General features: G+C 34.5%; 2 pseudogenes; one reads left to right on the top strand and one right to left on the bottom strand.

Moving 5' to 3' along the window:
• Positions 1 to 9609: 9609 nt before the first annotated feature.
• Positions 9610 to 12975, top strand: LOC107887346 (transmembrane protein 214-like; annotated as a pseudogene).
• Positions 12823 to 14848, bottom strand: LOC107887345 (cytochrome P450 81Q32-like; annotated as a pseudogene).
• Between the last annotated feature and the right edge of the window lie 427 nt (positions 14849 to 15275).

The raw sequence follows: 15275 nt of genomic DNA, 5'->3' as shown, positions 1-15275 counted from the left end.
TAGCATGAATATATCAGTGGATTACAAAGTTGCAGTGTCTAAACCGACATTATATATTGGAGAGTGTTGGAAGTCAGCGGAAGGCTGTAATTGGCGTGTACGAGCTGCATTTATTCAAAAATCGCAGATGTGGGAGATACGCAAATTTGTTGGGCCTCACACGTGTACATCAATACATATGACTGAAGACCATGGAAAACTTGATTCTAAAACCATCTGTACGTTTATCATGCCAATGGTGAAGGACATGCCGACCATTAAAGTTTCAGTACTGATTGCCGAAATGCAGGCAAGGTTTCAGTATCGAGTATCATATCGAAAGGCGTGGATAGCTAAACAAATGGCAATGGAGCAATTGTATAGGGATTTCGATGCATTGTATAACGAGTTACAGGGATGGATAGCCGCTATGCGGGAGTACGTACTTGGGACTATCATTGAGTTACAGACACGACCTTATTATGGCCCGGATGACCAATTACAATCAGAAAAAAAAAATTTTCCATCGGATGTTCTGGACGTTTGATCCATGTGTGCGCGCATTTCCCCACTGCAAGCCGTTTGTGCAAGTAGATAGGACGTGGCTATATGGAAAATATACACAGATCTTACTTCTTGCAGTTACTCAATACGGCAATAGGAACGTGCTCTCGATAGCATTTGCCATCGTAGATAAGGAGAACATGGAATCGTGGGAATTCTTCCTTACCAACTTGCGGAGGTATGTTATTAGCAACGATAATATTTGAATCATCTCCAATATAGGGAAAAGATTAATTGCCGCCATTAGGCGTTTCGATGTACCATGGAGATCTGTTTACTGTATCCGGCACATCGCGGCTAACTTTCATCGAGATTATAAGAATGCAGACTGGAAGAGACAAGTTGTGAAAATGGGTAAATAATTACCTTATCTTTTCAACATATGTTTTAATGCTTTAGGCCAATACTGTAACTTATCTTTCCTTAATACATATACAGCGTACGAGCTGGAGCCACATATTTTTCGCCAAAGAATGGCTCGACTTGAAAGTGACATGGAAGGTCAAACGAACACATCTTTCCAACAGTGATTGGGTACTATAGAACTATGGCAATAGGCTCAAAGTTTTGATGAGGGCTTTCGTTATGGTCAAATGACCACAAACTTAGTGGAGGGGGTCAACGCTGTGTTGTTGAAAACACGACATCTTCCGATTTCATCTGTCTTTTTGGCTATATTTTACATGTTGGCAACCTTGATGCCAAGAATGGGTCAGCAACAAGTCAACCAGATAGAGGCGGGATACGTGTTTGTCGAAGATGTCAGGGATACAATGGTTGCAAACCGTCAGATGGCGAGGTCAATAAATGTAGAAATATATTCTCGACGCCATGAAACATTTCGTGTTACAGAGACCATCGGTCGTCGACCCGGTATACCACCTAGGTCCTATGGAGTTGATCTTCGTAACAGACGGTGTGATTGCAGGAGGTTCCAAACACTTCATTATCCATGTGCGCATGTCGTGGCAGCGTGTGCTAAGGTGAACCTTAATGTTGAACAATTTGTCGATGATGTGTACACACTCGAGCGCATGTTACGTGTTTGGGAAAATAAGTTTCCCGTCCTGCCTAACTTGTCTACGTGGGAAGTGCCTCCGACGACTTTCGAACTTGTCCCAGACAGAGGGTTACGTAGGAGTCCGAGAGGTCGTCCGCAATCATCCAGAATTCATAATGAGATGGATATTAGGGAGAAATCCGATGGTAAGCGTTGTGGATTATACAGGTTAGCTGGTCATAATCGGAGAAAATGCCCGCAGCGAAACTATCATATTGGACAATCGTCACGATCGGGTAGGAATTAAGCCTATGTTGTAATGTATTTAATTTATATAAAAAAATTATATTGCAAAGTTTGTTCCAATTAGATTAATGTTGTAATGTATTTAATTTATATTACAATACTAAGTTTGTTAAGTTTTAGTGTTTTAATGTTCAAAATGTCCAAATTAATCTAATTTACGTTATGGTCAAATTTTGTTACAATTTTCAAAGTTCCAATTACTCTAATTAAATATATAGAAAGAAATACAAACTTTTTTAATATCAAAACCCAATAAACCCCTAAAGTTGATGGTTAGATGGTGTGGTCCTAGGGGTATACCTATTCGGAGGTCGACGTTCACGTTGTGGGTGATCACGACGACCAACATCCTCTTCAGTCGCAGGTGAGGGTGTTTGATACATGGAAGAAAAATCATATGGCTCGAATGGCATCGATGAACTTGAGCCGGGAGGAGTGCCATACTGCAGCGGATACATCCTAGGAGGAGTGGAGTACTGCGGTGGATATGGACCGAGGCTAGTGCTGTACTGAGGGGGATACAGGCCGAGAGAAGTGCTGTGCTGCGATGGAGACGACCCAAAGATATCAAACCCGTAATGGCATCCGCCCCCAACGAGCCTGGGAAATAGTCGTTGTTTGGGAAATCCGGATGATAAGAAGTATCAGCCAAATGTGAATACGATTGCTCAGACTCGGCCTCAGGCTGTGCCTCGGGCTTCACCTCTCTCTCGGGCTCGAGATCTGGCTGTGGGTCGGGCTCTATATCGGCCACTGGCTCGTATGCCCCAGGTCGCTGCACGTGCGGGGGGACTACAATCGACTGGGCACCAAGTAAATATGGCTTTCCCATACTAAAGTACCATTGCATGTACTCTGGCGATGGTTGCAAATCGGAAGACATATCCATCCGAGGTCTTCAACTCATCCGATTATCCCACACCGCAATATATCTTCGGTGCACAACCCCCAAATGCATTCCATGTTTCCCTTTCTTATTGATGCCGTGAACCTTCCCTACCTCCTTTGGCGGATCCGGGATATACTGGATGCAACCAAACTATCATAGTACTCGATCCCCATGGTACCACTCGACTACATTGAAACTGATAATTGGTGCATTAATGCACCACAATTGAGAATGAATGTAGGCAGAAGATGGTATAACGGCCACAATTTCTGGTCTACGATATGAAATCCAAATAAACTGCACGATTAATACCATGGTTAAAATTTCACACAGTTTGAGTAAGATATATAAAGTAATTACATGTCGTGAATATTGGAATAGCTTACCCCTTCTCCGGCATGTTGCTCAATCAACAAACGATATATTGGGACAGTGTACGACCTCCCGATACCCGGATAAATACTCCATCTACGAAAATAAATTTCAAATAAATATAGTATTGTTAGAATAGTATCATGATAAAGAAACTATCAATTAATAACAAGTTAAATTTTATCACTTGTTAACTAGTGGATATATGTATGGCTGGTGACTAACCGATGCCAAGAATGGCATCCGATAAAGAGCCCATGATTGCAACAATATAAGGCATCCGCCTATGTCTGCAGCATAAGGCTTTGTCGTCCTACAAAGCTCACGATACAACATAGCCAGAACTGCGGAGCCCGAGCTATACGAGCAAACATTATGCAAATCAATTAATAGAGGTAAATACATGATATGAACCCTGTTGTTCGCATCGGGCATCAATACACCCCCTATAATTTGCATAATGTACGCTCGAGCTGCGCACATCAACTCTTCTTCAGTGGAATTATCTAGTAAATGCTGAAAATTTGCTTTCAATCATGTAAATTTCAAACCTGATAAATTGGACTCATCATCGCCGGGCGAGGCTCCTAGGAGGCTATAACAAAGTGCAGTCGGCTCAGCTATCGCACTTACACCCGTTACCGGACTCCCGTCGATTGGGAGACCAAGTTGCAGTGCAACATCCTCCAGAGTGACAGTGCACTCCCCACACGGCAAATGAAAAGTGTGGGTCTCCGGGCGCCAACGCTCAACCAATGCGGATACTAAATCGTACCGCAAATCAATCGTCCGGATCAATGCTGCTGACCCGAATCCAGCTAGCTCCAAGTACGGCATCAGTCGTGCATCCGGGGAATATCCTAAACCATTCACCCGGCCCCTTAATACGCGGTACGATTCCTGGCAATGTTAAATTGCAGAAAAAAGTTATAATAATATAATTTATTTCCGTAAATTACATAAATCTTTTTTAATGGAACCTGTGAGTAACAAATAACAATATATTACCATTTTATTAACTGTGTCAACTATGTGAGGATCTTCCTTAATCAATGAAGTCGTTGCCATACCTGCAATTTCAAATAAATTTCGATTATTAATTTTAATGTTTGATGGATTTTAAATATTTGTCAAAATAACTAAATTTTATATATTGCTTTTAATTACAAAAAAAATACTAAACCGTTTTTCCGACAGCATATTTTTTGTCATACTACATTAAAAAAAATAAATATACTCAATTCAAATACAAATATTTTTATTATTATTTTAAAATGATAATAAGTAAAATATTTTGCTTTAAATTATAATATATATAATATACTCGGCATGTAGTTCAATATATTTTGGTATTTATTTTATTTTCGGATTTTATTTTTTAAAATATATTATTTTCGTTTTTTATTTTTATATTATTTTAGTACATAATGTTTCAAATGTATTATTTTTGTATTTTTTATATTAATTTAATAAAAAACTCTGATTTTGACCGTTTGTTTTTTTATTTTATTTTCGGATTTTACTTTTTAAAATATACTATTTTCGTATTTTATTTTTTATATTATTTTAGTACATAATGTTCGAAATGTATTATTTTAGTTTTTTATATTAATTTAATAAAAAACTCTGATTTTGGCCATTTATTTTTTATTTTATTTTCGAATTTTATTTTCTAAAATATACTATTTTCATATTTTGTTTTTTTATATTATTTTAGTACATAATGTTTCATGTATTATTTTAGTTTTTTTATATTAATTTAGAAAAAAAACTCTGATTTGGCCCTTTTTATTTTTTATTTTAGGATTTTATTTTTTAAAATATACTATTTTCGTATTTTATTTTTATATTATTTTAGTACATAATGTTTCATGTATTATTTTAGTTTTTTTATATTAATTTAGTAAAAATCTGTGATTTTGGCCGTTTTATTTATTTTGTTTTTAGATTTTATTTTTTAAAATATACTCTTTTCGTATTTTATTCTTTTATATTATTTTAGTATATAATGTTTCAAATGTATTATTTTAGTTTTTTTATATTAATTTAGAAAAAAAACTCTGATTTTGGCCTTTTTTATTTTTATTTTCGAAATTTATTTTTTAAAATTTATTATTTTTGTATTTGTTTTTTTATATTATTTTAGTACATAATGTTTCATGTATTATTTTAGTTTTTTTATATTAATTTAGAAAAAAAAAACTCTGACTTTGACCCTTTTTATTTTTATTTTCGGATTTTATTTTTTAGGATATATTATTTTTGTATTTTGTTTTTTTATATTATTTTAGTACATAATGTTTCATGTATTATTTTAGTTTTTTTTTTATATTAATTTAGTAAAAATCTGTGATTTTGGCTTTTTTTTAATTTTGTTTTCGGATTTTATTTTTTAAAATATACTATTTTCGTATTTTATTTTTTTATATTATTTTAGTACATAATGTTTCAAATGTGTTATTTTAGTTTTTTTATATTAATTTAGTAAAAATTTTTGATTTTGGCCGTTTATTTTTTATTTTATTTTTGGATTTTATTTTTCAAAATATACTATTTTCATATTTTTTTTATTATTTTAGTACATAATGTTTCATATGTATTATTTTAGTATATTTATATTAATTTAGTAAAAAACTCTGATTTTGGCCTTTTTTTATTTTATTTTCGGATTTTTTAAAATATATTTTTTAAAATATACTATTAAGCTATTCTTTTAATATTTTTTATACTATTTTTGTAAAAAAACTCATCACATAAAAAATAAAAAAAAATCAAAATATGACATGCCAAATAAAATTAATAAAAAATATATCTAATTAACCTAAAACACACTTACCAAATAAATTAAATAAAATAATAATAAAATATTTTTTGTACATAACATAGATAGGATTTTTTACTTCAATAAAAATTAAAAATAAATTATGAATATATATATAAAAAATGAAATAAATACAAACAGACCTTAATATTTCTTTTTATCCAAAATATAAATTGCAAAAAATTAAATTTAAAAATTAAATCAAAATCAATCAACAATAATAACATGAACAATTAATATAAATCATTTATTTCCTTAAATTAACAATTAAAAATTATTTCCTTAAAAAATATATTACCTTTTTTTCCTTCCCTCCCTCTTCTTCTTCTCCACCTTCTCTTTTTCTTTTTCTTTTTTCTTCCCTCACCAATGCCGCCTCCTCCTCCTTCTTCTTCTTCTCTTCTCTTTCTCTTCCCCTTCCCCCTTTCTTCTTCTTCACTCAGGCACACAAAGAAATTGGGGACCATTTTAAGGTCCCCAAACACATATAAAAACAAAAGAAATAGCTCAGAGCAGTCCCGTCGGTGGCAGGGAGGAGTCTCGTCGGTGCAGAGGAGTGAGCGATGCCGCCTGTGAGGTACCCTCCACTGGTGCCGCCTGTAGGGTACCCTTCACCCTTATTTTATTATTTTTTTTCCTTTTTTTTTAATTTACAAATCTGTCAGAAAAATTTGGATTTGAGGGTGGTGCCGCCTATGCACCACCCTCCATCACTTTCAATGACCCATTTTCGTATATAATCTTAAGGACATCTCATTTTGATTTTTTTTTCATATTATTTTAGTAAAAATCCTGGAAACTAAAAACCTTAAAAATAAATAAATAAATAAATGATATATAACGCCTATTGTCTTTTCTTTTCTGTTACATAAAGCCTTCCTCCTTTTTATCAATTTTTTATATACTAGGGTAAATTTCACTTAAGTTCACTAAAAATTGATAAATTTACGTTTTGATCATTTAATTTTAAAAAGTTACAAAATGGTCGATCAAAACGTAAATTTACTAATAGTTTAGTGATCTTAAGTACAATTTATCCTAATATTATAATAAAATTTATTGTCGAATTTAATTACGAATCAACTAGATATCAATTCAATTAAGAAAATTATTAAGAAAATGTTTTTGTTATTTTATAAAGTTTATTTAAATTTAAAATAAATTCACAAATGGTGAGATTTGAACATAAAATACCAACATCCCTTAACCCTCAATTTTGTTGTTTCAACTAAAATGTTATTCATTTTTTAATATTTTTTTATAAATATATTTTTTTCATCCATATCATGAATGTGTCATAATTTTTTATACTAAAAGATAAGTTGGTTGACTAACAAGACTTTGATTGTAGCGGCAAGGGCGAATCCAAAACTTTTTTAAGGGTTGAAATCGAATTAAAAACTTTTGGTAGAACAAAATATCATTTTATCATGTATTAATTTACGATTTGATCAATTTTGAAAGAACTAAATATAACTTTCTTCATTTTTGGAGGTTAGAAAGTTTTGATTTTGGGCATATCAATTTCTCCAACTGCCTACAAGTGCCAAACTTCTAGAATATAAAAGTAAACAAAAATTTTCTTACGTACAAATGTATTATCAGACCTTGATTTAAAGCTGATATGGCGTCATCAATTTATGATCAGACGGTTGTGATTGTTTCTAAATTTATAAAATGCGAATTATTAAAAAGTAAATTAAGTTAAAAATTTTGAAATCAATTCATTTTTTTTAAATCCAAAAGATCTAATTTGGATATGATTCTAATAATATAAAAATATTTAGCTGAGAGTCAATTTCAATTTATTTGAAATAAAAACCTATTTTGTTATTTATATAATTAAAATTTAATATTTTTATATTAATGAACTTATAATTTAGATGAAATAGAATTAAACTCAAAATTCAATTCAATTAGGAAATCAAATCAAAATAATTCTACCTTTAATGAAAATCTCCTGGCTTGAAACCCAAAGAGAGCTAGATTTGAGAAACTCAAAATGGTTCAATTCTATAAAAGGTCCCTATACAATACATTTTTAATATAATTAATCTTTCTACTATAATCTGATATTTTTAATATTTTCTTTTTTTTTGGGTACAAGGACAAAAACATGAATACCGCCGCTCTCCAAATGAAGTGGTCCGTTTGATGGTGTCCATGTTGAGTACTGATATGTACATGTTGTAACAAAGAACAAATGTCATCCTATAAAAGTCTTAACTTTCAGTAAATATTAGAGTATTTAGAGTTACCAATTTAAAGAGGAGGCAACGAAAAAGAGTCAACCTACCATAACGCCGCTCTACAAATGAAGTGGTCCATCTAATGGTGTCTATGTTGAGTTTTGATATGTACCTACTGTATCAAAGAACGAATGTCATCCCATAAAAGTCTTAACTTTAAGTAGATATTAGAATATCTAGAGTTACCAATTTAAAAAGGAGGTAACGAAAAAGAGTCAACCTACCATGAAACTTGGAATTTGTAGAAAGGCAAATACCCATAATAAGTGGAGCAAAATGTAATTGTCATGTGATTACAATCGCCCCTACAAGGCAGAGCTTGGGGGATGGTAGTGGCCTCGCCCCCCAAAAATGTAAAATTTCAATATTAGCCTTTTAAGTTTTAGATAAAGTAAAGGGTAAAATTATACTTTGGCCTTTTAAAATGATAAAATTTGATTTAATCATTTAGAAATTATAAAAATATAAGTTATTAAAATTGTAAAATTACATTTTAATTCTCATAAAAATATATAACTTAATTTCCATACACCAATGCTACAATAGGATTTGTTGGGGGTGAAATAGCGAAAATGAGTTTAGTGACCAACTACTCCGGGATCTGGGTGTCTTGTGTTGTTAATTTTGGGAAGCAGCAGATGTATAGTGGGGGGAATTGTAGCATTTATTTAGGGGTATTGTGTTTGGTGTTGAAGTAGCATGGAGAAATGTTAATATAGAATCTGATTCTTTTACTTCAATTGAGATGATTCACAATGGTGTTAACGATAGGCAGTCTGGTAGGTGAAATAACAAGTCAGCTCCATAGAGATTGGTGCTTCATTCTTCTCTATATTCTGTGACAAAACAATAATATGGGTCATTGCTTAGAGGATGGTTTTCGAATTTTTTAAGGCTCCTCCTAGTAGTCTTGAATCTTTTGTTAGCTGATTCTGTGGGAGTGGCTTATCCTAGAGTTGTCATTGCTTGAGTTTTTTGTAAGGACGTTGGTTCTCCTTTTTCGACAAAAAAAGAAAAATAGAACTATAAAATTATTATCCTATGTGAATTCAAAACAAATGTGGATTGAACATTTATTATCCAAACTTGCATTGTTTATTTGTATAAAGAATGCAGATTTAGTTATTCAAATTCACATTGTAATTTTGATTTTATATACGAATAAAAAGAATTTTAGGAATTTTATATTTTAGTTAAGTTCATAGATTCAAATTGTTTACAAAGTACAAATATATGACCTACTGCCATTCCTAGTCTAGATATATAAATCAGGTCATTGTACTGGACTATATAAAACAAATGAATAGTGCAGGGACTTTTTATAGAATTGGACCAATGTAAAATCAAGGGTTGAGGAAAAAAACAAAATACAGTAATCCACGTGCCCATTTTTGAAACACTGTCCAGTCTTTTTTCCCTTGTTTGTAAAATCTTTCCCTTTAAAACCCGCGGCCTTCATTCCCCTCTTATAGTCTTATTTCTTCCCCGCCGATCTCTCTCGCTGGACTAAACAGTCTTCTCAGACGAGACTCCGTTGTTTTAAACCTCTCCTCTGTAAAGTAGAAGGAAAAGTGTTTTTACTTTTTGTTTAGTTTTAAATAATGATGGACGAAAATTCAGCTATGATCGAGCAAATTCTCAGAGAATTTGAAAACGAAGACGGAAAAAACGACGACGTCAACGACTGGAAAACTGTGTCGTATTCAAAACGGAATCGGAAGCCTTCGAAGCCTCTTCCTTCTGGTGGTTTTTCTGATCTTTACAATGGCGGCGTCTCTTCCGACGTTTTCAGCTCGATCCAGAAACATTCTGAGGATCGCCGTCGTCGCGCAGCCGAAGCTGCTGCGGCGGCGAAAGCGGAGGCTGCAGTTTCTTCTGCTGTTTCTAATGGAGTGAAGGTTGATGATGAAGATGATAGTGACACCGGTGGCGTGGAGGAGAACGGTGCTGTGGAAATTAAGAAGGTGAAGCCGAAAAAGCCGAAGAAACCGAAGTTGACTGTAGCCGAAGCTGCTTCGAAGATCGAAGTCGGTGATCTTACTGCTTTTCTTATTGACATCACTGTGAGTAACAGTAACTTCAAATTTACATTATTTTTTTTTGTGTGTGTGTGTGTTTTAGTTCTGACTGATCTGAATCTGATTCTTACTTTAACAAAAAAAATTCAGAGCTCTTATGAGACCCAACAAGATATACAATTAATGAGATTTGCTGATTACTTTGGAAGAGCATTTGCTTCAGTGAGTGCAGCACAATTCCCCTGGTTAAGGCTTTTCAAAGAATCTACCGTTTCGAAATTGGTTGATGTAAGCTTACTTCTTTAAGTTCTATTTCATTAATATTTTGGAAAAGTTCATAGGTTTGTTCAGTTATTGTATATTCAGTGGTAGGACATGCATGGAGAGAACTTTGCTAGCTTGATTTTGGATATTGTTATTTTGTTTTGAATAGATTCCGCTTTCGAATGTACCGGAAGATGTCTATAAGACATCGGTTGATTGGTTGAACCGGAGATCTTTGGATGTCTTAGTATCGTTTGTGTTATGGTCGTTGTACAGTATACAGGCTGACCTTGCTAGTCATCAAGGAGCTACTAAGGGATCAAAGAAAGTTCCCCAGCCAGCACTATCGAAGTCTCTGGTAATTGTTGATCTTATTTCTTCCAATACTCTTGGAAAATACTTCTGTTGCATCTTTGAGAAGGGTCTCAACTAAAATGGATACGAGTGATACTGATTAGCCAAAAATGAGATCGATTGTCCGGATGTTCCTTTAATGCTTCTGTTTAGCTGTTCAGAGAAGCAATTCCTGCTTAATTAACTAATCCAGAATTGCAGGTTGCTATATTTGTGGTTCTATCCATGGCACTAAGAAGAAAGCCTGATGTTTTGATCAGTTTGGCACCAAAGTTGAGGGAAGATCCAAAATATCAGGGACAGGATAAATTGCCTATCACTGTGTGGATGATTGCTCAGGTAGCTATTGACAACCTTAAGACTGTAATGTTTCCTCCTGCACAAATCACTCTTTTGGGTATGAATTTCAACCATTAATTTGATTTGTTTCCACAGGCCACACAAGGAGATTTAGCTGTGGGCCTGTACATGTGGGTACATGTTCTGCTGCCTATGCTAAGTGACAAGTCAAGTTGTAATCCTCAATCTAGAGACTTGATTTTGCAATTAGTAGAGAGGTGTGGCATTTTCTTTTGATAAATTTATTGCATTTTTAAATCTTTGGGCTTTGGGATTTGAGAAATATGCCAATACTTCTCTTTTTCCTCCAATTCTTTAGATCTTATTTGTTTTATCTGTTGAGATCAGAATAATTTTCTCTTCGAAAGCCCGTCCTATTTTAGTTAATAGTGCTGTCAGAAAGGGAGATCGACTGGTGCCACCTTCTGCTCTTGATATTTTGATGAGACTCACATTTCCAGCACCCTCAGCTCGAGTTAAGGTAGGTTCTTTTTTTCGTGATTTCTTTTGATTCCATCCCAGGGTTCCCAAAAGTCCTAAGACCGTTTCATTTCCAATCTATTAATAATTAAGGCAACTGAGAGGTTCGAAACTATTTATCCTACTCTGAAGGAGGTTGCCTTTGCTGGTTCTCTTGGAAGTAAAGCAATGAAACAAGTTGCCCAGTAGATACCGAGCTATGCTGTAAAAGCTACCGGAGAAGGTAAAACTAAATTCTTAGACTGCATCTTAGACCCACCTGAAATGGTGTATGAAATTAGTTCTATCCATTTATACCATATTTTATTTTTATTGCAGGTCTTCCAGAATTATCTAAGAAAGCAAGTGATGTTTTTATTTGGTGTTTAACTCAAAATCCTGAGTGTTATAAGCAATGGGTGAGCAATTTCTGACCTATTTGAAGATTTTTCATCCAATAACAAATTGGTTTTGGTTTCTACTGATCTTTCTGGTTAATGTTTTCCCCCGGATCTTGACTGTATTTTCTTTCACTTAACTATTGTTAAAGTTTTGTTGGTTATTTTTCCCCAATATCTTTGGAAACAGGATGTGCTTTATCTCGATAATCTCGATGCAAGTGTTGCTGTTTTGAGAAAGCTTGCTAATGAATGGAAAGAGCATTTTGCGAAACATTCTACAGTTGATTCTTTGAGGGAAACTTTAAAAAGTTTCAGGCAGAAGGTAATGCATTCTCATAAATGTTGTCGTTCTTGAACACTGGCTGCAACTTGTTTCTTCTCTATACTCCTATACATGTTCTCGTGGTTTTTGACTAATTGCAAATGAGACTTAATCAATACTAATTTGTTCCATTTGGTTATATAAATAGAACAAGAAAGCAGAAATCGATGCAGATGCATCATTGAAGGAGGCAGACAAGTACTGCAGGTTGCTTATAGGACATTTTTCGAATGGACATGGATGCTTGAAAGGTGCGTTATTCGCCTCTATTGCACTAGTCACAGGTGTCGCTGTCATGTCCCAAAATGTCCAGTCTTTGAGCTTAGATAAGTTGTCTGCAATGTTTAATCTATCTTAGGCCTGTTTACTCTTGACCAAGGTTCACCAGCCTTAGGTTTAAATATGTTCACAATAGGACCACATCTTTGAGATATTTAGACACAGGCTCAAGTGTTTTTCATGGTTAGTTATTGAATTCTTTTGGGTTTTTTTCTTCTCTTTTTGTTTTTCTTTTTTACTGAAAAATCGGAACTCCGGCACCTGAAATGCGTGTTGATAACTTAGTATCAATCCATCTGGGTTATGATGTTTCAAGTTGTTATCCTTTCATAATGACTACTTATAGTTGTTTGGTTTTATTTTTCTTTTTGGTTAAATTACATTGCAAATGAAAACGAACGTGGGGAATGAATAAGTGTGGAAATTAAGAAGTCATATAGTTTTGTTTATTGATATCTTCACAAGTTATAATATCATATGCTTCGTTGCAATAAAATATCAGTATTATAATAATAATTATAATGAGAACTCCTAATTAATTACTAAAAAAAGCTCTATTCACAATGGGGCGAGCTTTGCACAAAGCCTCCAATGGATGAGCTTTAGGCATGGTGCTTCCCATACCTTCAGTCATATCAATTTCCTTACCGTCAACCCTTTCCCACTCGAAGAATTGAATCAATGAGCCAAGGGTTAGGCCCATCACTCGCTGAGCAAGCCCTGACCCTGGACATGCCCTTCTTCCTAACCCAAATGGCATTATCTTGTGAGATTGAGAATCATCATTCTCAAACCTCTCTGGCTTAAAACTTGTTGGATCATCCCATGATTGTATGTCCCTATGAACGGACCACGCATTCACCAACAAAATCGTGCCGCCCGGCACATCGTATCCGCCTATGGTGCAATCAGTAGATGGTACATGTGGAAGTAGAAGAGGGAGTGCAGGGTGTAATCTTTGAGCCTCTAGTATAATACTTTGAAGATACTTTAACTTCGAAACATCTGATCCATCAATCAGATTTTCTTGCCCTATTTCAGTGTCTATTTCAGCTTGAGCCTTCTTCAATACTTCTGGGTGGTTCTGTAAATTGGACATTGCCCATTCCATTGTCATTTATGTTGTATCAGTTCCTGCTAGTATTAGGACCTGCATGATCACCATGTATGTTATTAAAATGGTGATATAAATAAAAAACACGACATTTCCCGTTTTGAGCTTCCTATGCTGACATGATATAGGTATTTTGAGAATTCAATTAGAATGTTGAAAGTTTTGCTGTTCGGGGTTTTTTATTTTTGAAAACAATGGAACTTTAAGAGAGAGAAGATTGAACTAACCAGCATGAGCCCTTTGATGATTTCATCAGTGTAGTAATTAGGATCAGATTGTTGCAAGTTAAGAAGGTGATCTACCATGCTGCCATTATCATTATTTTCCTGCTTCATCCGTTGATGCTCATCGACCAACTTTTGCAGCAATCCGTCCAACTTTTTCCCAATCTTTTTCACCTTCTTTTCGTACCCTCCAAACCAATTCAAAACCGGCAAGAACTCCGCACGATTTGCTGTGCTGCCTTTCCTAAACGTCTCCGTTATAACCTCCCTGAACTCCCTCGCTTCATTTTCATCCTTCACTTCATCCCTGTAATACCTCTTCCCCGCAACCATCCTCATTATGTTGTTAAGTGTCAAGTCATTAAGCATGGATTTCAGCTATACCTTCGCAAACCCTTGACATGAATCTTGTGACAGCCTCACCAACAACCGTTGGACCTCATCTTTCCGAATGGCGACAAAGGCATTGAGACTACTCGATGAGAAGATTTCGATAGATCCAATGCGACGTAAGTTGTGCCAATGATCACTGTAAGACGAAGTGGAAATTGTGGTGTAGTTGTAGCCGAAGTGCTTCCCTGTGATCAACTTCTGACGGTTAGCTAAAACCACATCGTTTTTGGTGAAGCATTCCTCAGCAACAGCTGAAGACGAAACCACCACAAAGAGCTGAGACCCTAGGAAAAGGGAGAAGACTGGGCCGTGTTTTTGAGAAAGAAGGTGATAGAAACGGTGAACGGGAGATTCGAGGAGGTCGAGGTGGCCAATTAAAGGGAGTGAAGGTAGGGATGGAGAGAGGTTTTGGGGCTGTTTTTTGGATTGAAACAGTAAGTTTAAACAAAGTAAGAGAAAGATGAATGAAAGAGATGCATAGAGAATTGATGTTTGGTCCATTTTAATTATTGGTTTATTCATTAGTTAGTGGTGTTTGTCTTCATATAAGGAGGTGATCCAAGGAAAATTGTCCATAATTTTCTTTTTGCATATCTTTCAATGGTCAGAATTTTTACCTTTATGCATGATTATTAACATGATCAGAGTAGGAGATTTTTCATAATTTTAATACAAATTGATATTGCCATCTTCTTTGAAATTCTTAACCAAAATTCGGTTACTTATGATGTCACAAGTGGCTGTACAGGAGACCTTGATATGATCATCTTTTTAATAACATTCTTGTAGCATGTTGCTGTTCTGACCCGTGTCTTAGGCCTACTCCCTTGACTCTTGCTTGGTCGGATGGGATTTTTTGCCCATCATAACCCTTTTCCACTCAAAACATCAAAGGACAATAATTTTTTTTTTATCAACTACAAGAAGC

The sequence above is a fragment of the Gossypium hirsutum genome, chromosome A07 (genome assembly GCF_007990345.1).
Source record: "Gossypium hirsutum isolate 1008001.06 chromosome A07, Gossypium_hirsutum_v2.1, whole genome shotgun sequence".
NCBI lineage: Eukaryota > Viridiplantae > Streptophyta > Magnoliopsida > Malvales > Malvaceae > Gossypium > Gossypium hirsutum.
This window is presented reverse-complemented; position numbering and strand designations above follow the sequence as displayed.